The sequence below is a fragment of the Anas acuta genome, chromosome 1 (genome assembly GCF_963932015.1).
Source record: "Anas acuta chromosome 1, bAnaAcu1.1, whole genome shotgun sequence".
Classification (NCBI taxonomy): Eukaryota; Metazoa; Chordata; class Aves; order Anseriformes; family Anatidae; genus Anas; species Anas acuta.
In genome coordinates, this window is record NC_088979.1 from 33,390,293 (window position 1) to 33,415,800 (window position 25,508).

The 25,508-nt window shown below is 37.4% G+C and overlaps 1 long non-coding RNA gene across 1 annotated transcript in view; it reads right to left on the reverse strand.

Moving 5' to 3' along the window:
- LOC137850108 (uncharacterized) overlaps positions 1-25,082 on the reverse strand; it is a 308,777-nt gene extending 283,695 nt beyond the window's left edge. Inside the window, exon 1 of the long non-coding RNA XR_011092267.1 lies at positions 25,008-25,082. This is a non-coding gene — a long non-coding RNA (uncharacterized lncRNA). The remainder of the gene's footprint in view (positions 1-25,007) is intronic.
- Positions 25,083-25,508: the final 426 nt, after the last annotated feature.

Below are 25,508 nucleotides of genomic sequence, written 5' to 3' on the forward strand. Positions count from 1 at the left end.
GTAAAGAGCCCTTCAGAGCCACCAGAGGTCTGTTCTGATGCCTATATTTCTTAGATTGTTCCGTTATGATGCAATATCTGTAGATAACTGTAGTATAATCAAAACAAGGTATTCAGTATATTTCAGAAATCATAGCTTGTTTGTAAAGTTCAGGAAAAATGAGTTTGCTCAGCAATACACTGTTGAGTTAGTGTTTTTAATGACTCTGAGATCTGTTGTTCCTTTCTGATACCCCTATCTAAAAAGGTCTCTCAAGTGGATATTAAGCTATGAAGTCTTCTGATTCTATGATGTAGCATAATGTTTTTGGAACTGTTTACTCTGCAGCTCTGGTTCCAGAACACTGCAATAAATCCCATTATTTCTAAGCTATATTTAGCTGTATTTATCTTTATTCTAGCAAAGAGTACTTGCTTCAGCATTTGTAAGTATTTCTGGAGTTCTAGAAGGAATCACTTTATTGGATTTTACTTTCTTTTAATGATTATTCAAGAGAAATTTAAGACTGAAATGCAAGGAGCTAAACCTAGCATACTTCAGCAGAAATTTAATTCCCAGCAAGAAGAAAGTGTTTTTTTTTTTTTGTTTGTTTTTTCATACAAAACACATGAGATAGGACTGAAGTTAAAAGTTATTTTATTTTAACAATTACATGCAAATTCCAATTTGTCTATATTACATCATCCAAGTTAGTGCCTGATATTTTAACTTTCGATGAGAACACAGGCATCTCTCTGTAAAAACTGTCTCTGAATGTATATGTGTATGCACACATTGAGCTTTGTGTGCACTAACATATGGTTATGCATATCGTTAGGTTCATTCATATGTCTCTGTGTGTACAATCATATGTACAAAAATACATAATTATTTTTTATAGCTTGTTGAAAGCTGGTAACCTGTCTTTGGTAAAGGAAAAGTGGGAAACTGATTTAATTCAGAGGTACTTTATTGAAATCTGCTTTAAATATATATATACAAAAAAAAAAAAGACAATTTTACCTTGAAAAATGCATAACTTCATCAAAGGAAAAAAAATTAACAAAAGTTATATTTCCTAAAACATATTAATTAGATTTGCAGTGTTAGATAAGTTGTTAATAGCAACTATTTAAGTCTGGTGTTTACTGATAATGAAAGCTATGTTTTTCTGTGAAATTTCAGTGATCAAGTACCACTATTCAATAAGTTTATTTCCTGAATGATATTTTCTCATGGAAGCCAGACTGGAAAACTTAAATAAACTTGTTGTTTTCTTTTGTTTTCCCTTGGATAGTTTTTGTTTGTTTGTTTGTTTTCTTTTTGTCTCTTACATATATTTGAATAATGGAAAGGAAAGCTAAAGAGAAGAAATAACGTTTGTATAACTTACACAGATATATACATTCATTACAGTAATTCTTCTTCATAGGTAGGTGTCCAGGTACTGTCAGATATTTCACATGATCTTTATTCCATTGGTCAAGAGTGCCAGAGCCTCATCCGAATGTAATGTTTTGGGAGGTCAGGATCGTGCAGGGAAAGACAATTTTTAGCCAGTTAGTGCCAATCCTGTAGAGAGTCTTAATACTAGAGCAGAATCCTTGATTTAGTCTCTGAATTTCATGAGGAGATAATGGACCACTGGGGTGATATGCTCATCATGACCTCTGCTGCTAAGCAGATGAGCTAACATGGCCTATAATACCTGAAGGTTTTTCAGGTTTTGCTGTTCCTGATTCAGGGCAACAAGTTGAATGTGGATATCTACATGTCAGTGTAAGTGTCCTACTGCAGCCATATAATTTTATTTTTGTTCTTTAAAGAACTTTTCCAGTTTGCATTGATAACAAAGTATTTGATGTATGTCAAATATGAAATGAAAGATAAATAATAAAGTTCAGATTAGCGAGAAAATCAAATTTAAAAAAATCAATATGTTCCAAAAGTCTATCATAATCTTCAAGCTAAAGTGGCAGTCATTGATGGATTCAACAAAGATGTAAGGATCACACCACCTGCCTTTTTCTCATCTGTACAAAGATAACAGTCTTAATAAGATTAAATTAAAAGTTTGGCATGTCAGAAGAAGGCAATCCAAATTAACCCATACCCAGAAGCTAAAGGAAACACAAAGCAGAAGGGTGTTCATAGGCATTTTCAGTAGGCTGGAAGGCTACCAAAATTTTTTTAACAGTACAAGTAGTTTTCATCTGACCAAACTTAATTTAATCTGTTAGATTCCCCTTATAAAAAATGGAAAAAAACAGTATTTTAAAATATAGTTAATTTAATCCATAAATAGATTTCTAAAACATCACAAATAAATTGCAGCCTGTTACTCTGCATTGACTGTACAGATAACCAGGCAAAACTATGTTTTATTGAAAATATGTAAATTTAGAGTTGCTTAAAGGAATGACATAAGAGAAATGTGCCTTGGACCTTAATATATCTCTATGTCTTTCTGATAATCATAAATAAATAAAATAAATAAACAGATACAATCTGATGCAATCCTTGTATTTTCTCTTTTGCTCACAAAGCCAGTGAGAGAAATTTAAGGCTAGGACTGAGTAGGGTATTTTCAGATATGAATTTGATCTTCCTGGGAATTTGATCTTCCTGGGAAGATCAAAGAGAAGAGCCAAAAAAAAAACCAAAAAAACAAAAAAACAAAACAAAAAAAAAACAATAAAAACCACCACTAATAAGTATATACACACTTCTAAAACTCTTGTAATCAAACCCCCCAAATTTTCACTCCCCTCCCCGCTCCCACTGCACAGAGCATCATTGCTGCTGGTCTGGGTCACATTAACACACTCTCCCCTACCCTGGTGTAATATAGGCTCCCCACTTGCTCATCCCCTGCAGGAGATGTAAGGACTCCAGTTCTGTGTGAGAAAACCAGGTCCCTTGCACCCAGCATTAGGGTGCCTCTGAGTGCTGCCCTCATGCTGACACTCCACTGCAAGGTGTAGGCTGCTCCCACTTGGTCCATGGGGCAGCTGTGCTACCTTGTCTGAGCTGAGAGTGGGTTGATAGAACAGAGCCACCATGGCAGGTGTAAGACCCGTGTTGCATGTTTTTTTTTTTGTTGTTATTTGGTTGTTTTGGTTTTGCTTTTGTTTTTAATACTTCTTTTCAGGTTGCCTTCTTCTGTACTTCAAAAGTCTATGAAAATCCCTTGGTACTTATTAATCTAACTGATGATTGCATTGCTGCTTAACACTGACAGCTGAGGGTAGATGGCCGTCTTTATTCTTAACATGATTATTTTTGTACACTCTCCGTACGGTTTTGTCTATTCGATCCCCACACACAGTGTGTGCAGTCATATCCTTATCTAACAGGTGGTGTTATCCAAGCCATTTGCCAACGGTGGTTATATACTCCCATGCTGATTTAATACACTAATCATTTCAGCCATGGCTTTTACAAGAAAACCAGCATCTGTTGTATTTATATTTTTTTTTAAGTAGAACAGATTTTGTGGAAAACCTGAGAAGCTTCATGAGCACTGGAATATTTATGATGCAGTTACTGGATCAGTCCCAGTAACAATGAGTGCTTGAGTATCATTAATTTATGCATGGTAGAGAGCTATGTAGGTAGTTTCTCCAACTTGCTTTCTGGACATGTGGAGATCTCTAAGATGATTCAAGGATGTTCCTAGTGAATTTAAACACTTCCAGTATTGGTGACATACGAGACAGGATTTTATTTTTAATCAGAGCTTTTCAATTAGGAAGTTATCCTTAGGCTGATACATACCATAATTCCCAAATGAATTCTTCCCTACCAACTTTTATTGATTCAGATTTTAAAGTTAGAAGATATCCTTTCATAGTGATGAGCTCTGTCTCTCTTCCTCTAAAGGGCAATTTCAACAGGTAAGATAGGACACCTCTGAGAGAGGAATCTGGAATGGACACACTAATGTATTCAGTTTCTCAGCCTGGCTAGGGCTGCTTCACTCACATACCAATTAGACATCCTGTTCAGTAGGAGTCCTTAGCACTGACAAATCATTTCTTTCCAGTTGTGCGTTGAACCCGAATCAAGACCCGTTTTGGTTGCAGTGAGGACATTCATTTTCACTGTAAAAACAATAATACATCAAAATGGAAAAGAGTTATCTAGAAACTCTTTCTAGAGTGAAATAAAAATAATTTTTAAAAGCTCAAATACACCTAGTTCAAGAGTTAAATAGTCCATTTTAATAAGGTGTACTGTAATAACTGAAGGTGTCAATGACGTGCTTGATTTATTTATTTCTTTATTTATTTTTGAGCACACAAATTTAGGAAATCACACCAGAACAAAGTAAAGCATGAGCTTAAAGACTAACTAGCAGCTGCATCTAGGTTGAGCTACCTCACAACATATTTGGGAATATATCTAACAGCATATTTTGGAAGCATGGCCTTTTCATCCCCTAAAGTTAATAATTTCACTGAATACATTGCATTTCTTTCATCACTGAGAGACTAAATATGTCAGAAAATGAAAACCTATTATAACTTCAAGCCTTCACTCTAAAATAGATTGGTGGAATTGACAAGACAAGCATCTAAAATGGAGATCCTAGAATCATTCTAACAAGCACCAGTTTAGATGTGAAAATTCAAAGTAAATTATGAAAATAAATAGCAACAAACTTTTCTCCTGGAGTCTTCTGATGATTCCTATGGGTTTCTGGGGTTTAGACACTGAAGTACGCAAGACGTCTTTAAAAGACTAGCATGTGTGACCTAGGATGTGTGCAAGACCTGTATATTTCTGGAGCAAAGACTGTAGGGTAGGTAGAATACATAACAAAATCTATTCAGAAGTGTCTAAATCAAGACATTATTTGAAGAAAGCTTACTCCAATTCCTCAATAATTATTCCAAAATGCTTTGTGTAGTAAATCCCTAAACTAAAATATGTCTGAATTCCAGTAACTTAAAAGGTTCCAGAGGAAGTGCAGGGGTCATGAATCTGGGCCATAACAGTCCCAAGCATAAATATAGTCTGGTAGGAGAATGGATTGAGAGCAGCCCTGGTGAGGATCTGGAAGTGTTAGTTGACAAGAAGCTTGACATGAGCAGGCAATGTGCACTTGCAGCCCAGAAAGCCAAACATATACTGGGCTGCATCAAAAGAAATGTGGCCAGAAGGTTGAGGGAGGTGGTTGTCTCCCTCCATCTACTGTGTTCTCATGAGACCCCACCTGCAGTACTGCATTCAGCTCTGAGGACACCAGAATAAGGACATGGCAGTATTAAAATGAGTCCAGAGAAGGGCCACAAAGATGATAAAGGGGCTGGAGCACCTCTCCTGTGAAGATGGGCTGAGGAAGTTGGGGCTGCTCAGCTGGAAGAAGAGAAGGCTCTGGGGAGACCTTCCAAATCCTAAAGAGGGCCTACAGGAAAGCTGGATAGTGACTGTTTATTGGGGAGTTTAGTGATAGGACAAGGGAGAATGTTTTTAAACTAAAAGAGGGCAGACTTAGATTAGATATAAGGATGAAATTCTTTAGTTAGAGGGTGGTGATGCACTGGAACATGTTGTCCAGAGAAGTTGTGGATGCCCTTTCCTTGGAAGGGCCAGTTCAAGGCCAGTTTGGATGGAGCTTTTTAGCAGCCTGGTCTAGTGGAAGAGTGGGTTGGAATTATATGATCTTTAAGGTCCCTTACAACTGAAAGTATTCCATGATTCTTTAAAATTTAGCAAAGATTTACTCTGATATTTTTACGTATTTTTTGTATTTTCTGCTCTTCTGTTTCTTCTATGAATTATGAAAATACCTTTGAAACAGTTTCTGCAAGTATCTAAACTTCAGGCAGATACTAGCAATTATACAGAGAACTTAAGGGTTTGTTCTAGCGTTCCTAATTGTTGTCATTAAGAGCTCTTTTAGCTCAATTTCATACCCCACTAAGGACCTCCATAGAGTTTGAAAATCCTATTTAAGAATATTTTTTAGTCGTGTTCAGCTTGCTTTTTAGTAAAGCATATCAGCTACAGCATCTTGATCACTGACTACCTAGAATTTATATTACTATTCAAAATTTGAAGAAAGTGATGAGAAAAAAATAAAAGTAACAACAAAACATATATAATAAAGAGATTTCTGCATTTTTTTTTATTTTCTACTTTTTCTAATGTAAAACTAAATCTATTTCCAATCATAAAGCCTTTATTATTAAATATATATGTACCTTCTACTTGGTACAGCTAAATATTTTACAATTTCTAAGAGGTAATACTGGGACTAACTTCGAATCATCTCTGTTGTACATGCTTGATATCTTTATTTTTGTAAAGGAAACATTTTTGAGAGTCTCCTCTGTCATTCAAGACTGAACAAACCATAATCAAACTTTCAAAGTCTCTTATATCCTCCAAAACTGAGTTACTTCCTCCTGTAAAACTACAGTCTACAGACTTCACTGGAGAGACAGGCAGAAAAGAAAGGGTGGGGGTGTTGCCCTCTATGTTAAGAACTGGAGAGATTGTGAAGAGTTCTGTCTAAGAAACATCCAAGAGCAGTTTGAGAGCCTGTGGGTAAAATTTACATCAAAGGACGTCTTGTGGTTGTGGTCACCCAACAGGCCGCCCAACCAAGGAAAGCCTCTGGATAAGGCCTTCTTGCTGCAACTACAAGAAGCTCATGGGCTCTCATCTTCTGAGGGGATTTCAACCATTCAGATGTTTGCTGGGAAAGCCATGTGGCAGGCAGTAAGCAATCCATGAGACTCCTGGAGTCCATTGAGAACAACTTCCTCATCCAGATATTAGACAAACCAACCAGAGAAGAAGCGTTACTGGACCTGGTGCTTGCTGGTGCTGAAGAGCTGATTAAAGAGATTAAGACTGGAGGAAGTCTGGGTTGCAGTGACCATGCCCCGGTTGAGTTTGTGATCTCAAGGGATATGGGCCAGGTACAAAGCAAAGTCAAGACCATGAATTTCAGAAGAGCCAACTTCCATCTGTTCAAAGAATTAGTGCATGAGATCCCATGGGACACAGTCTTTAGGGACAGAGGATCTGATCAGAACTGGCAACTCTTCATGGATATTTTCCTTGGAGCACAAGAGCTCTCTATTCCCATATGCAATAAATCAAGCAGGGAAGGTAGAAAACCAGCATGGTTGAACAAGGACCTGCTGGTCAAATTTAGGCAAAAGAAGGAAATGGACGGACAGTGGAAACAGGGCCACATGTACTAGGAAGAGTACAGAAATTCTGTCTGGAATAAAATGTTATGTAATGTAATGGTTTAAACTCTTTAAAAAATCAAAAACAGCTCCTGGAAATGCAGAGAAAATCCTACCTACTGATTGAGGCAGATTGGAAATAAATAAAATAAAAGGATTTGAAACCAAACCTACATCTAGCCTATTTTGTCTCTGCAGGACAAGTTCTGTACTCCAATCTTATTTTCAGTTCAACTTTAAGTGACTTCTTGTATTCTCAGTATCTCTACATAGTCCCTGTGTTCCGTAGGGATTTTCTGTGATGTTTCACTGCATATCTCCTCCCTGCTTTTCTCAAGGGGTTTCTGGTATAATATTCATCATGCTTATCTTTCAATGCCCGTATAGCAGATGTCTAAGTTGAATTATTCATTTAAGGCTTCCATTATAGTCAATGATTAAAAACAGTGACTCTCAGGCATTATTCCTCTGACCTATTTCAGATGTCTACAATATGATGAAATGAATCCTGCTCAGAAAGCATTTAATTCTCTCCACAAACTGGAGAGAATCCAGGCTAGCTAGCTTGGACGTAGGCAGTTGAAGTTAAGCTCAGATTCCCTCAAGCAGCTGCAGAGTCTCACCTGGAATCTCCTAATGAAGCTTATCTGTCCTCCAGCTGCCACTCCAGAGGAGGTTGGTGCCACATTGATCCTTTGTCACATTTGCCATCCTGGTGCAGATGCTTTACAGAATCAGAGGACTCTCACATGTCACTGGATGATTTCATTAATGCAGCATATTCCTTCCTTAGTTATCTACCTGTTAGGTTTGAGTACTCTTGTTATAGTCAGTAAGAATTTGAAGCTTGACTTCAGTAATCATTTGGAAATCTTTTGAATTGCTCTTGGGCATCTAAGACATCTTTGTAATGTTGCATTAGTAACTAAAAGATTTACGATCTCCTGGGTAGGAAGCTTGAAGGTAGCTGGGGTAGCTAGATCATGGTAGAGAGCATTATACATAAATGTGTGTGCAGCTCAATCAAGCCCTCAGTCAAAACAGTGAAAGGGGCAATCCAGAAAATACTTATGCAAATGTACTTATAGCCATATGAAATGTCCTTTGATCTGCACTGTCCATAGCAGATTGAATTGTTTATGTTACAGACCCATTCAACATCATCTCTGTCTGCAACTCCAGAAGGTTTTTCACATATCCAGTTTCTTACCTACTGGTATCATCTAGATATTCTGAGTTAGAAGTTTATATTTCTAAACTGAGACCTAGATTTCTGAATCAATAACTGAACTGAGTCCTAAACTTCTGTTTGTTTGGACACAAGCCTAGAAACAAAGCTTAGATATAAAACGATATGGCTGACACACAGAACAGGGAAGAAAAATTCCTTCTGAAGTTTGAGGATATAAATCACATGCCAGTCCCTGCATTTCCTGAAACCTTAGTTTGCTGTGTCTGTCATGCATATACAATCTGCACCACATAGTACTCTAAAAGCTTTGTTCTAACAATATTGCCTACAATATATCTACAATTCATAGAATCACAGAATGGTTTAGTTTGGAAGGGACCTTAAAGATTATCTAATTCCAACCCCCCCTGCCATGGGGAGGGACACCTCTCATCAGACCAGGTTGATCAAAGCCCTGTCCAACCTGGCCTTGAACAGTTCCAAGGAAAGGGCATCCACAACTTCTCTGGGCAACCTGTTCCAGTGCATCACCACCCTCTGACTAAAGAATTTCCTCCTTATATCTAATCTAAGTCTGCCATCCAGGCAGAAACAGAGAGAACAGTGAACTACCCAGTGTAAGAGAAGATCAGTTCGAGACCACCTAAGGAACTTGAAAGTGCAGAAGTCAATGGTACCTGATGAGATGCATCTGAGAGTCCTGAATGGATTGGCGGATGAAGTTGCTAAGCCACTGTCCATCATATTTGAGAAGTCGTGGCAGTCTGGTGAAGCTCCCACTGACTAGAGGAGGATAAACATAACCCCCATTTTTAAAGAGGAAAAAAAGGAAGATGCAGGGAATTCCATACCAGTCTGTCTCACCTCTGTGCCTGGCAAGATCATGGAGCAGATCCTCCTGGAAACTACACTAAAGTAAATGGAAAGCAGAGGTGATTTGTGGCAGATGACATGTCTTCACTAAGGGCAAATGAGGACTGACGTTTTCATGAGAGCCCACCCCTCCCCTCTTCTTCCTGTTTCCACCTTCTATTGCTGAGTGTGACATCACATGGTATGGAATATCCCTTTGGTTGGTTTAGGTCAGCTGCCCTGGTGATGTTTCTTTTCTCACTTTTTGCCCACCCCCTAGGATGGTCAGAGAGAGTCCCGGTGCTGTGCCAGCACTGCTCAGCAGTAGACACAACACTGGTGTAATACTGCTGTTCTAGCTACAAGTGCAGAGCATAGCACTGTATGGGCTGCTGCAGGGAAATTTAACATCCTAGCCAGACCCAGTACACTCATCAAGTTAGTCATGATTTGAATTGTTAGATTAATGCCACACAGGTCAATGCCTAGGAGGAAGACGGAATCAGGTAGCTTCACGTTGTTACTGTACTTAATACTTTTTCAGTGGTGCCAGAATCCTCTTTCTTCTTATATTACATCTTCTTTCACTACAATCTCTGCCTGAGTCCCAAGAGAATAAACAAACAAACAAATAAACAAAAACTCATCTCTTGCTAACTAAACAGATTTTATCAATGCAATCAGACATTGCTCCCCACAAATCGTACCTGATAAAATGTTCTTTCAGTATGCAGTGCTATTTTTGTGATTTGCTGTGTGCAGTCCCACGTTATACTAGTCTTGAGAGTACTGAGATCAAATTGCTTGGTTAATTTTCTGAAGTGTTAAGTCATTGTCTTACCACAATAGAATCACCCAATATAGGTTTGAATAGAAAACAGAAATACTCCTGGGATAATACAACCTAATTCCTCTGCAGATTCTGGACATGCACCTTTTTATTTTTATTTATTTATTTATTTATTATTATTATTTGTGTGTGTGTGTGTGTGATATTTATATGATTATGTGTGAATTCATGTCAGAATGTATGTAACCCCCAAAATAGACTTTTGCATCTAAGATATGATTAATACATCTGGAAATTACACTAGAGACAGTAAACCTGAAGGGGGAAGACACTTCTCAAGAAAACAACTTAATTACATATCAAAACTAATTAAGACACACCTGTCAACATTTTTTTTTTACTTTTTTTTTTTTTTTGTGAGATATTTCATGCAATGGACTTATTCTACTGTGGCAGCTGTCTGTAATGTCTGTAATGGTATTGTGCTTCCCAAATGAAAAGTGAGAAACAAGTAGCTCAGGGACTAATAAAATATCTTACACAAAAGAGCTTATTTTTAGCTGATCATCTTGCAGATTCATTTGCTTACACTCTGGAAATTATTGCTTGTTATTTATGAGGTTGCTGATTCTTTTGTTTGTTTGTTTTTATTTGTTTTTGAAATTTGCCTGTTCAAAAAGGTTTTGCATTTTGGGAAAGTTCTTTTTTTTTTTTTTTTTTTTTCCCAAAGCATTTAACATTTCTCTCTCTGAACAACAAATCCTGTACAGGGACTAGGCATTGGTAAATCCAATTGGAAGCCATTTCCAAAGGACAATTAAATATTCAACTGAAATCCCCTTTTTTAATTACAAGTGGCATTGGCTGGGATGCAAAGAATGAAATGTGGCCTCCAGTTTATGAGTTATTAGCTTATTAATTCTTACTCTCTCTCTTCCCCCTCTCTCTGCTCACTTCTCTCTCCCCGTCCCTCTCTCCTTCTCTCATCATCTCCCACCTTCCCCTCCTCCTCTCTCCTCTCCTCCCCCCTCTTAAGTACAGTGTTTCAGCTTTTCTGTGGGTCCTTGTAAAATTGTAGAATCTTTTCACTCAGTAGCTGCATTGACTTAGTGCCATATCAATGTGATACTATTGCCATGATGCAACATACATCTGAACTGTGTACAAGGAAATGGGAAAAGTCACAGGACTCTTCACATTTGGAGGACAGTGACTTTAAACTTGGTTGTTTGTTCCATTGAAAGATTCGTGAGGAGCTGGTGGATGGTGATGAGACCTGAGTGATGAATTCAGTGTTCCTTGCTCTAGCTTCTGCTAGACCCATACTGCTGACCCAACCCATACTGCTGCTCCTGATAGAAGCCCATGAAGGAAGGTCCCTTAAACTGCACTGAAATATTTCCAATAAATAACAGAAACACTGGGATGTACTCTTATTCCTTCGAAGGTATTCAGCCTGGGGAAAGATTGATCTCCCCAGTGTGATTACAGCTGAAATACTAAAGCTCAGTTCAGTTGCCTAAAGAAAGGGCAATGCCCTAAGAAAACCTTTCCCAGTCTGCAGGTTCAGAATGGGAATAATATCCCACAGATACTGCTGCCCTGTCTGCTAGACCATGCAGATTATTTCAGTTTCACAAAGGACAGCAATAGGTGTCTAGGCTTAAGCAATTCAGTTCAACCTTTAGCCAAAGCAGTGATCAAACTGTGGAGATCAAACTAGAAGTATTCATTTTATCAGTTTGGTGAACATGTTTTATGTTACACGACTCCTTTAAAAACTCCATACAAAGCAATAACTGAATGTAAGATTATATATATAACAAATAATTAAGTAAGCTAAAAATCAAGAAGGCAAGATACTTTTGTTCTCTTATTTTACAGCGTTGTATATATTGTCACAGCAATGTAAACATACTTGGATATGATGATGAATGTAAACAATCAGTCCTTTTCTCTTGCATTTGCTATACGCATATATTTAACAGAAAATACGGTAATTATCATCCTAAAACCGTCTCTGATGTCACTACTTGCCCTTGTGCATTATAATGTATGGGCCCAAATCTGTGGTTCTTAATTGAGCGTAACTGCCATTGAAAACAATAGGATTTCATTTGATTAAGGACTGCAAAATATGTCCCCATGTGTGCACTTCTTTGTTCATGGTTAGTCAGACAGTAAGTCATGCAAAAGCTCTTTTTAATTACATTTTCAGACGGTGAAATAATTGTTTGAAACAATCAATATCTTGCTTGATTCTTGAAGGTGAGACTTTCCAAATTAGACCGCTGACATTCTGAAATCCAAAACCTTGAGAATAGTCATTATTGCTCACTTTCAAGTAAATAGAAAATAAGATAAAAATTATACTTTGCAGCTGTTTTGAGTTTGTCATAATTATCCAAATATTTGAAATATATCATAACAAAACAAACAAACAAAGAAACAAAACAAACAAGCAAAACAAAAAGATGCAATCAATTTATCCTCCTAAGAGAAACAACCTCAACACCCTGAATTTACCTAAGTATTTTGGTCAAAGGGGCCAATATGTATCAAACATTAATAGGCTTGACTGACAGAAAGTTAAAAAACTATTATGGAACTTGAAAAATGATCCACTAAAGTAATGCAGTCCAGATTACTGTACAATATCTTCTATTTTAAGCTGTTTGCTATACCCAGGATAAATTATAGCTTATAATAAGATAATTGTTCTAAAAAACTGTGATTTTTAAGCTAAAAAAGGAAATTGGAGTCACGGGGTGAGGGGATCTGTAGATATTTTAACCCTTCTTCTTCTCACATTTCTTACAATCACAATTTCTACGGAGATGAAAATGAGAACAGCTACTTCGCATCCCTAAAGAGGCTATATCTGTGCTTTCAGTCTGTGCAGTTTATTAGAAGAATTCAGTGCACAAAAACTGGTGTTAATGCTTTTATGAATCTTGAGCTAATTTTTAGATAAATTCAAGGCTTTTCAAAGTGACCTTATTTGACTAAAGGGAAAACATTTGAAAATCTAATAAACAGAAGTTGCAATCATTTCTGAGTAGCAATCAATTATCTGATGTGTAAATTATTTATTGTACTTAATGACTTGTGGATTGTGTTAACAATAACCACATGGTCCAGTAGAATGTCTTTTGTAATGAAAACTTGTAGACACAGAGTAATAAAATACGCTTCCAAAATGTTTTCTTTTTGTTCCTCTCCCATGTGGCTACTTAACAAAAGCCTCACATGAGTAGGTTCCCATGGTATGGAAAATCATACCTTTGAAATAATGTATTCATTATTGATGCCACTTATTTCTCAGCATACAGCAGGACATATGGAGGGCAGTGGTTTGAAAGAATAAATATGCAGTTAAAGAATAAAATCTTCCCTATCTACTACACTCCCCTATCCTTAATGATGGTTCTTAAGTCATGGTGAAGCATATGCAAGGTGAAATCTAGGCCTTATTTTGCTTCATGAAGTAATACTGACCTTAGCAGATACCAGTCTTCTCTTTTAAATGAGATAATAATAATAATAAATGAAACTTGCTATCTGTTCTTCAGAATATTTAGCAGCAAATGTTGCTGCAGGACAAATGTTTCACCAGGGTTTTTCCTCACGTTTATACCACTAGTTTGAATTCAGACATTTATATCTAAGGTAGCAAAGAGTGTCACTATAGTTTATCTGCTGTTAAATATAATTAATAGAGGCAGAATAAGATCCACAACATTGTACTTTTTGTTAGTTATGAGCATGAGCTGACCTGGCTTCTACATACTGACATTTAAAACTATATGTTACAGTTTAGTTCATTTTTGAAAGGGGGAGGCAAAAAAAGCGTTGTTTTTGAGCCATAATATTTTTGATACCTGCAGTGGTTTTACTCAGCTGCTCCACCACAGCCACACTCTCACTCCCCCTCCTCAAAGGGAAAGGGAGAGAAAATATGATGAAAAGGGCTCAAAGACTGGCATAAGGACAAAGAGATTACAATTATTGTCATGGGCAAAACAAACTAAGCATAGGAAGAATAATAAAATTTATAACCTATTACTAACAAGCTAGAGCAGTGAGAAACTAAAAGCAAACTAAAAACACCTTCCCCCCATCCACCCTCTTCTACGTCCTCCCCCTGAGTGGCACAGGGGAAGGGGGAATGGGGGCTGTGCTCCTGCAGTCAATCCCTAACACTTCAACTCCACCGCTACTTCAAGGTCACTCTCTGCCCCTGCTCCATGTGGGGTCCCTCCCACGGGATGCCATCCTTCCTGAACTGATCCTGCAGGGGCTGCCCACAGGCAGCAGCTCTTCAAGAACTGCTCCCACAGGGGTCTGTACCATGGGGTCCATGCATAATGAGCAAACTGCTCCAGCACAGGTCCCCCAAAGGCAGCAGCTCCCCCCAGACTCCCTGCTCCTGTGTGGGCTCCTCTCCACAGGCTGCAGCTCTGGCCCAGGGCCTGCCCCTGCGGGGGCTCTCCATGGGCCGCAGCCTCCTCCAGGCCACATCCACCTGCTCCACCGGGGACTCCTCCATGGGCTGCAGCATGGAAATCTGCTCCATGTGGGACCATGGGCTGCAGGGGGACAGGGCCCTCTCCACAGGCCTCAGCAGAAGTTCTGCTGCATGCCTGGAGCACCTCCTGCTCTCCTTCTGCACTGACCTTGGGGGCTGCAGGACTGGTTCCCACTCTTTAGTCTGTCAGCTGCTCTTGTGCAGCAGGATTTTTTCCCCCGTTTCTTAAATCTGCTCTCACAGGGGTGCAAACATCACTTACTGACTCAGCTGTAGCTCTGTGTTTGGGAATAGCAAAAACTGGTTTTTATCTAACATGGGGCCTCGGCTATTCTGTGATTCTGTGAAGAGTATGTTCACTGTTTAAAAACAAACTAACAAAAGAAAAAGTGAAAAAAGGGGGGGTGGGGTGGTGGGGTGGGTGGGAAGATATTTCATATGTATGAAATAACATATAGAACAGATACGTGTGACCAGTACAATGAGTTGTCTCTCCCAGCTGTCAGATGAAAACAGGACTGAAAAACTGGTATGCGAACAACTCAGAATACCACTGAACTAACTTAGGGTATATTAATTTGGGCTTGGCACAACACTATCACAAATTTCATGGGGAGATCCCCTGGGATACTGGAACAATGAACTCAAGTCTGCATATAATACAGTATCCAATACATCCACACCATAAAAAAATAACCTACAATAATTGCAGAGTGGGTTTGCAGACTTCAGTGAATTGCCTTAAAAGCCAAGGGATAAATTCCTTTACAGTTTATGGCACATCCTTCTTGTTCTATAGACACAGAGGCTTCTCTGGATAGACAAGGTGAAAAGAAGCTTTGCTGGCTGAGGGAGGGTATACTGATCTTAAGTAGCATTAAACAGTCAGTAAAGGTCAGATATACCTGACTTAACTTTAGACTCCTAATAGTTAGGACATAACCTAAAGTTATCATCTGTCATAGCAGGTGGAGAGAAGCAATGTGCATAAGGCAACTGACTCCAGGTACTGTAACATCTTATAGGATGGGATAATCCTACTAATAGCTGGAATACTCTCTCCATATCCATATATCTCCATATATTTTTAGATGTAACCTAAATGAATGCCACTCCCTAGATCAATTTAACACAAATTTTAGTCCCAAGTTTTGGAGTGTTTGAGAAACTTGTTCAACTTTCAGCTGTCCTCAAAAACAAGCAAAAGGTAGAAGTGGCACTACACTTGTCATACTTTCCATACAGATAAACATCTGTGCATCTGAAGATTATGCCCTGGGTGTTTAAATTCAGTATGCTGTTCTTTGCACACACTGTGAAATCTCTATGACTGTCACATTAGGACTTGTCAGATCAACCTTTGAGCAAGGTTCTTTGTTTTGTAATTTTTATAAACTTCAGAATCCTGAAAAAGATGAAGCAGTTAGTCTCTGTGAGAGAAAATATATCTATGTATTTTTCTGAACTTACTTTTTAAAATGGATTTGCTTAAGAAATTATAGTCAGGGACTGACTTCCATATTTTATGAGTCATCAGGTAGACATACACTCCACAGCAAGAAGGAAGAATGAAGCTGAAATATTTATCTGTGTTACCTAATGATATTTTTTTTTCTCATTTTCAAAATGTAGGGCCTGACTCTAATTGAGTTTATTCTTACATATGAGAGCTTATCATTTTTAGCTTACAGCTCAAATGGCAATGAGTTCATTGAAATTATCAAGATATAATATATATATATATGTTTACATGTATATATGATGTAATAAATGACAATAAAACCAGAATCTGTGTAGCTCAACTTCAAATTAGACTACAGTGTAAGCAAATCTGTGTTTCAGACAAGCTTTCAATCACTTTCATGGCCTTCCTTTCTTGTCCTGTATTCCATTAACCAATGTCATACGTTTGTTTGTTGCTTTGTTTTGTGTTGTGTGTGTTTTTGGTTTTTTTTTTGAAATGTAGAAACAGCATGAAATAGCTATTACAAAATAGTTATTTCATGCCAGCTACAATACTGTAGCTTTTTATTTTATTTTAAATGCTTATCTACATGATGAAGATATTGAGAAAACAATATTATGACCACAGAAAGAAGATAACAAACAATAACTGCTACACTTCCCATCTGCATCTCTGACATCTTTACTTCCAGTGAAATCATAGAATACTTCTGCTACTAATAAAGTAGAACAGAAAATTTCCCAAACTTTCTCAGCAGTTCTCTTACTTCCATAACTGCTAAGCATCTGAATCTTCCAGTAGATTTGATAGCTACTGGACTGGATGAATGTCTGGAAGAATCTATCCATTATTCATCATAAATCATAAACCTTTATTTTAATGTCAGTTGAACTAGCATTGCTTAGTGGTAAACACATTTTGTTTTTCTTTCTTCTAGAAAGGATTATCAAGCATAAGGTAGTCACTGATTGAACTAATGCTAGTCTCACTTTTTACTGATGTCCTCTGGTCAGCAAAACAAACAAACTAGACAGATGCTTGGAAATGAGACAGATGCACCTTTGATTTTGTTGGGATCTAATGAGACAAATGCAACAGACCTATGTGAATCTTTATGAAGTTGCCCTTTAATAAAGTGGTTCTCCTGAATTATGTTCTCCTTCTTTCAGGCTTTCACAGAAATTAATCTGTTGATGACTCTGCTTAAAGATTTTAACTTGTTTTGTGGCCTATATTTCTTCTGACCAAGAAATGTGCAGGCATAGGCACACCAGCAGAGATTTTGACAGTGTTTCTCTTTCATCTGCTTTCCTGCTTATATTTCTGTAATAAGTATTTCACTAGAATGCTGTTTCAGAACATTTTCCATGAGGTATTAATTTTTGCAAGGGAGAGGTACAAGAGGCATTTTATTTTTTTTGTTTGTTTGTTTTCCTCATGTCTAATGAGTCATGAATAATAATTTCACTTGAATTCATGGGAAAGTAGTAGCTGCATATGCAGCAAATTTTCTTCTTTTTTGAATATAAAATGAAAATGAAGAAGAAGAGGAAAAAGAAGAGAAGAAGAAGAAGAAGAAGAAGAAGAAGAAGAAGAAGAAGAAGAAGAAGAAGAAGAAGAAGAAGAAGAAGAAGAAGAAGAAGAAGAAGAAGAAGAAGAAGAAGAAGAAGAAGAAGAAGAAGAAGAAGAAGAAGAAGAAGAGGAAGAAAGGCCATAACTGCTTTTCTAGATTTAGTTTTCAAAACAGGCTCCGTTTTAAAATTTGCTTAATTCTGCTGTTAGTTATTTATGGTGTGCTGTTACATAGTTCATTCTAGCATCTCTGGAGCTCAGCCCTTTCACAAGTTAAACTGGATGAAAAAAGTAGAACACTTCAAGTACTTCTTTAACTGTTTATGACTAGACCATTCAAATTTGAAATCCCTCAAGCTTGCAATTTCCACCTCTGTTTAAATTCAAACAATATATGCCAATCATGACAATTAGAGAAGCAGAACCTTTCAACTCTAGTTTTCTTCTAGATGTATTTTATAGTTCACATTGAGGAAAAAAAAAAGTAAACAACTATCTCATATTCATAAATATAACTTGAGCACACAACTGCAGAGAAATGTTAGGGAATGTGAATTGTTCACCTAGTAGGTGACCTGTTAATGTTAGTATTAACTGGCTGTAACTTTTCAGGATACCTTCTTCTCACTCTTCCTCTTAGGAGATTCCACTACATTATTCTACTGTATGTATAAACCTGCTATTTCCAGACTTAACTTATTTGAATGCATTCTACACTCATTTATTTTTTCATCAATGGTATCTTTATTTTAGCTGTTTGTTGTAGCTAGCTGATACTTCACTTACATTGTTGTCACTGCTCAGCCTTCGTATTTCTGGAAACATTTCCTTGTGTATGATGGAGTATCTGTTCTTCCATCATTCTAACATTTATTCTCCACACTTGTTTAGTTTGAGCTTCTTGAATATGGATGAACAGAATGGTCCAGAATTTCAGATAAGGTCTGGATGCTGAGCATCTGTATTCACATTTCTTATTCTTTACTGAAAGCACCTCTTACTCTGTCATAATGACGTTATATAAGAAAAATGTAATAATCTTGCAGCTAATTAATACACCCCACTCTCTTTCCTCTACTGTTCTTAACAGCAAAGGCTTCAGCTTTTGTTGCAATGTTTATTAGTTATCATTATCTGTTATTATTTGTCATGTCTTTCTGTCTTCATATGTACTACTCATGCAGTTTTAAGATCAGACAGAATTATATTTAATCTCAAAAACAAACAAACAAACAAACAAACAAAAGAAGTGTTTACAGTATCATTGATGCTTTTTTTTTTTTTCCCCTGACTTTTAATTTCATGGCTAGAGAACCTTTAATATTATTTGAAAAATGTAACACTGTGAGTTGACCGTAAATGAGAAGACTACTTGCAATCTAAAACATACTGAAATGTCTAGACAATCAAGTAGTTTTGATGGCACAACGAGAATCTGAGAAAACATGTTGATAAGGCCTGGAAACAGACTGTGTCTAAGTGTGCATTATTAAGGTATCTCTTATACTGAAATTAGTATGACTGAGAAGGTTTGAATGTGTTAAATATCACTAAAATAAATGTATATAACTTAGTCAAGAAAACATTACCATACAGTAGAATTCTGTGTGTGGAAATATCAGAGGGTGTATTTGAATATTGTATTATTAAATATATATATATACATGTTTATTAGTTCTTCTAAGTCCACTGTCCTAATTAATTTCTGACAAGAGTACAGAGATCCCAAGTGTATAAAGTTCCTAAGTAGGAACTATCATATTAGTGTATGGGCTACAGACAGGACTATAATTTGTTTATACTTCCAACAGTATCGAAGCAGCTTTTGCTGTTAGCATTCCAGCAAATAGAAAACAGAGGTTCACATATACTGTGTATCCAATATAACAGTATCTGAGAACTACTCACAGAATTTGATGTCTATTAAAAATAAATAAATAAATAGAATGAGGGCAGTGCAAGAGGAAGAACAGGACCTGGAAGAGACTTCTTTTCTTGTTCAGTAAATGTGAAAGAGAGGACCATGGGAAATTAAGTCTCCTTAGTTTTGCTTTTCATGTAACTTTTTTTTTTTTTTTTTTTTTTTTTTTTCAAAACAGGCTGTGTTTAACTGTTGAAAAGAAATGATATGATTTTACATTAGAATGCTGTGCATATTTCAAGATATTTGGGTTAAAATAGAGGAGAAAGGATATAGAACTATAGCTGGTATAACACCCTTCTAATGCTTTATATGACTTTGCACATAATGTACAGAACCAATAATAATGGAGATATACTCTTTTTAGATATCTGGTAAAAGAGAAAATGACTCTCTCTCTCTCTAGAATGTTTTATGTATATAAAACATTCATATTTATTATTATGTGTATTATATAAGGAACGTGAAATATAAAGGAGTCTATTGGCAAAGGTGATCACCTACAAGACATACTGCATTTAACATTTCCATGCCTCTATCTATGGAACAATAAATCATAACTTATAACTCAAACTAAAGTATAATAATCTCCATGACACACTGATTGAAAAATGTAGGAACCCATTTAGAAAAGTAGCATGTTGAGATACCCAGCATATACAGTTAACATTTTTTTCTAAAAGTGTAACTTTGCTGCTGCAAGGTTAAAACAAGGAAAATTAAAAGTGTGACTTAACTGCTGTAAGGATCCAAGGAAATCCAAGGAAAATTAAAAATTAACATTACTAGTCTTAATATTCATGAGCTTATATATGAATATATGTGTATGGTCACATATACATTTGTATAATTAATCTAACATTAGCAAATATTTATTCCCAGCCTTGACTTTGTTCATGTAAGTGGTCTAAGTTGCTCTATTGTTAAAATTCACAAATTCCTGAGTTTTAAGGATAATAGGATGTTTAAAAAAAAAAAAAAAATCTGACTTTGGGTAAGCAAACACAGAATTACACCTTATTACTCTAATTTTCTGCTCAGCAAGAAAGACGTTAATAAGAATATATAAAAATGAGTGAGGACACAACACTTGCACCCTTAGATCCAGGGGGTGTCTCTGGGTTGCTTGAGCAGCCCCACCATTACTGTATGGCTATCTTTTCAATGCCTACTCTTGACTCTTTCTGCAGCCATTCATGGTTAGACATGAAAGATACGATGCATTGAGAACCAAAGAGCAATTATATGTGGGAAAGCGAACCACCTAACGCTGCATTCGCTGATTCCTTCTTCCTCAGAGCTGCTCTTTTGCTCATTAAGCTTATATTGCTTTATTATGAGTAAGAGAGGAAAATATCTCTAACAAGTTTATAAACATGAAAAGTAGAAGAGAAAATAGCTCTTTGGCAACTTGGTTATGAGTCCAATTAATAGATCTAATAATCAGGAAGAAGATCATTCTGATAAATTGGTCCCATTAACTGCTGCCCAAATATTTGTACTGCAAGTACAGCAAAACAGATTTTACCTTCAGATAAATGTGATGCAGGAGAAAGGCAAATATTATTTATCATAATACTGAGAAAGAAATTCACTCCCAGGTAAAGGATCCCATTATGAGAACTTATTTCTCCATAGGGGGCACTGTAATCTATTCAGTAACACCTAGGACAAAACAAGTTTCAGCAAGAAAATGATGAATTGAACAGCTTGTGTGGAGGAAGGAAGAAGTTTTGAAGGTTTCACAGACTTGGTACTTACTTTTTCATGCCTGAACACTGAACAGATTGAAAAATCCCATGTTGCATTTTGGATACGCTTACTGATTGCATTAAGGAATTAAAAGAATGTGAATGGGGATTCTGGATAGATACTTTTAGTGAGGTGAATGGACCTTCACCAAGGTAAGCCAACACAAAAAAGTGAGATTCACCTTGTTGTTTTTTTTCTGCTATTCAGATGGTAGTTTTGTTGTTCTTGTGAAGGAGAGATACAGACAATCTCTGGAGAGTAATTCCTGAATCCTATGATAGGTGTCTTAAGACTGGTGAGACAGTGCTTGTGTCTCTTCAGTGAATATACAAGGAGATAAACAACTGGTTTAGATATATTATTATTATTATTATTAATAATAGTAATCTTATTTTTAGGGCAGACCAATCCTTCTATTAGTTATCTGTTATTTTTTTCCCATACAAAGAATAACTCATACATATTTACTGAAATAAATCCCAGCTTTAATAGAAAAAACTAGCCTATGCAACACACAAAAAAATAAAAATACAGACTTCTATTATCACTTCTAGAGTGACAGCACAAAAAAATTTCAAATACTGTTAAGTCACTTTATGCCTGAACACCCTGAGTAATATGTGTGAAGACATAGGGTTTGTCTGTATTTGCCAAATGCTTCTAGCTTCTCTCATGTACCTGAGAAAATATAAGGTTTTAAACAAGGGCAGCACTTGAATCAAAACAGATTAAGGTCTACATTTTTCCATTTTTCCAGTTTTTCAATTATACCTCTGTTTCTGTGTTTTTGTTAGCCTGGAGACAGAAAGAGGGCAGTCACATATACACAAGTGACTCATATGCTTCTGAGACTGCAAGAAAAATAGGCAACAGTTCAGGAGCATCTTTCATCATCAGCTTGTTCAAACATGTTAGTGGCCCATAACATGCCATTTAACAGCATGAGGATGAATCAGAACCATGCAGTTCACTGCAGTGTTGAGGGTCAGTGGCAGAGAAGATGAGATAGCTGTGTGTTAATCAGCATCACCAGGAGGCAAGGGTCCTCAGGACATAAGCTCAAAATTTTCATTTGAAAGAGGCCCCTTGGGACATTAACCTAAATTGTAATTTCCAGGCATTCTCTGCAGTTCAGACATTCTTTTTATCAGACCACATTCTGTATTGTATATATTCCTGTCTTGTTTCTAAAGCTGACAAAGGTGCAGCTATTACCATGCACATGTTGAGGAAAATACCATGTGTGCTCAGTTTGCTGGATATGCTTGTGAGTTCTGGCAATCAGGACTGGCAGGTCCTACAACAAAATGCACATATACACATACATACTATTTCAATGTACATATGAGCTTGTGAAGACAAGCTCAACTACCCAGTCTGACTAGCAGTATTAATTTATGACATATTTCTTGAACCTTCCCATACCGATGACTTAAGGGTGAGCAGTGAAGAGGCAGAAAGAAGGTAAAATCCCCCTGCCTTTCTGGCTGGAAGAAATCCAGTTCTGGAAAGGAAGTTATAGAAATTTAGGACTACTATTCTTCTCTAATCTCTCTTCCTCTACCCTCTACCTACCCCATCCCTCTCCTCTTTATTCTTTTCCTCCCTTCCTCCCTTCCTCCCTTCCTCCCTTCCTCCCTTCCTCCCTTCCTCCCTTCCTCCCTCCCTCCCTCCCTCCCTCCCTCCCTCCCTCCCTCCCTCCCTCCCTCCCTCCCTCCCTCCCTCCCTCCCTCCCTCCCTCCCTCCCTCCCTCCCTCCCTCCCTCCCTCCTTTCCTTCCTTCCTTCCTTCCTTCCTTCCTTCCTTCCTTCCTTCCTTCCTTCCTTCCTTCCTTCCTTCCTTCCTTCCTTCCTTCCTTCCTTCCTTCCTTCCTCCCTCCCTCCCTCCCTCCCTCCCTCCCTCCCTCCCTCCCTCCCTCCCTTCCTTCCTTCCTTCCTTCCTTCCTTCCTTCCTTCCTTCCTTCCTCCCTTCCTTCCTTCCTCCCTTCCTTCCTTCCTCCCTTCCTCCCTTCCTCCCTTCCTCCCTTCCTCCCTTCCTCCCTTCCTCCCTCCCTCCCTCCCTCCCTCCCTCCCTCCCTTCCTTCCTTCCTTCCTTCCTTCCTTCCTTCCTTCCTTCCTTCCTTCCTTCCTTCCTTCCTTCCTTCCTTCCTTCCTTCCTTCCTTCCTTCCTTCCTTCCTTCCTTCCTTCTTTCCTTCCTTCCATGCTTTTATTTTTTTTCTTCCTAGTCAACAAAACCTATTTTCTCCTGTGTTTTATTACCCACAATGTTAATGCTGAACACTGGAATCAGGCTAACTTTCACCTTGCTTAGTTTTTGAGAGAATTATTTCCTCTTGCATTTGCTATGGATGTTAACCCCATTTCTCTTTACAGCCCTTCTGGGGCACATACCATTTTTGTTTTGCTCTCTTACCCAGCAGATGTTTTATACTCTCTTTTGCCTTTCAGTAATGTCACCATCGCCATCAACTTCTAAATGTGTAAGTCCACCAGGGACACAGTTCAGCCTGTCAGCATCTCATATTAGTCCTGGTTCCAATACTGCTGTTTATTCTTAGTTAAATCCTGATTCCAGGCATGACTGCCTGGATTTTCTGAGGCTCTCAGTGAATGAAAGTCTGTCTATTTAACAGAATATGATGGTTTCCCAAACAAGAAAGAGAAATAAGACAGCATTTTAAAATACATTGTTTGGATATATGCTTTTGTTTGTTTGCTTGTTTGTGTTTGTTTGTTGATGTAGCTTTGTTACTCTTTTTTCCCTTGTGCATAGACTGCTACAGTAACATAGCTCTTTGAAGACTGATCTACCTGAGCTAAAGATTTTCTGTGATTAAAATGTTGTGGCTTCTTGAGCTCCTTTTTATGTTTAAGATATAAAGTGGAGATAAAGATTTATGGTCATATTTAAATTAAAGTGTTTCTAATAGGGATTAAATTTAGATTTCATTAGGTAATTTTTGTGTACACCCTATACTGCAAATGGTTGCTACAAACATATTAATTGAGTTTTAATTATAAGATAGATGTTTACATGATATGACTGCTAAGCTTTCTTTAAACTGTTTCTAGTAATAAACTAATGTTCCAAAACATATTTATGAATGTCTTAACTGAATAGCCAAGTTATAAGATGAGGCAAGATATAATAATAACCTAAAAAACATTCAGATTAAAATAAATAAATAATAAGAAGAAGCAGTCATTTCACATAACCTATGTGAAATATAATATTTTAATAATAGTATATTTTTTTCACTTGACTCCATCTTCTCATATATAATCAAATCAGCATATATTAACTACAGCAGCAATAGTACATCATTCAGAGCTGAGTAACTATTAATATCAGACAGTTAAATAATATACACTCATAAAAAGATTTTTAGATTCATCAGTCACAGAATCACAGAATCACAGAATTTGTAGGTTGGAAGAGACCTCAAGATCATCAAGTCCATCCTCTGACCTAACGCTAACAGTCCCCACTAGACCATATCCCTAAGCTCTACATCTAAACGTCTTTTAAAGACTTCCAGGGATGGTGACTCCACCACTTCCCTGGGCAGCCTGTTCCAGTGTCTAACAATCCTTTCAGTAAAGTTCTTCCTAACATCTAACCTAAAACTCCCCTGGCGCAACTTAAGCCCATTCCCCCTCATCCTGTCACCAGGCACATGGGAGAATAGACCAACCCCCACCTCGCTACAGCCTTCTTTAAGGTATTTGTAGAGAGCAATAAGGTCAACCCTGAGCCTCCTCTTCTCCAGGCTGAACAAGCCCAGCTCCTTCAGCCGCTCCTCATAAGACTTGTTCTCCAGACCTCTCACCAGTGGCCTAGTGGTCATGTACTGTGTACTTATTTCATGAAACCATCATATCCTAGTCTTTTTTCTTTTTTTTTTTCATGATTGGACTGTTTGGCATGCATAACTAGTGCCAACACTCTTCCTTTGGATCTCTGCTTCAGTTCACAACTATGGAAGATGAGCCAAACATTTTCAAAGACTTGTTTGAAGAGGTGCTAAATATAATATAACATAAAAATAATCATAAAATTACATAAAATACTGGGATCAAAGACCATAAGACATTATATGACCTCCCAGTGAAGTGTACAACATATATGAGATGGCACCAGTTCCTGTTGTAGCACTGACCTGGTCCATTGGTTGTTCATGATGGTATGGGGAAAGTTACTGCTAAAATGGCAAATGCCAAGTAAGACAACTTAATTGGCTTGCATTCAT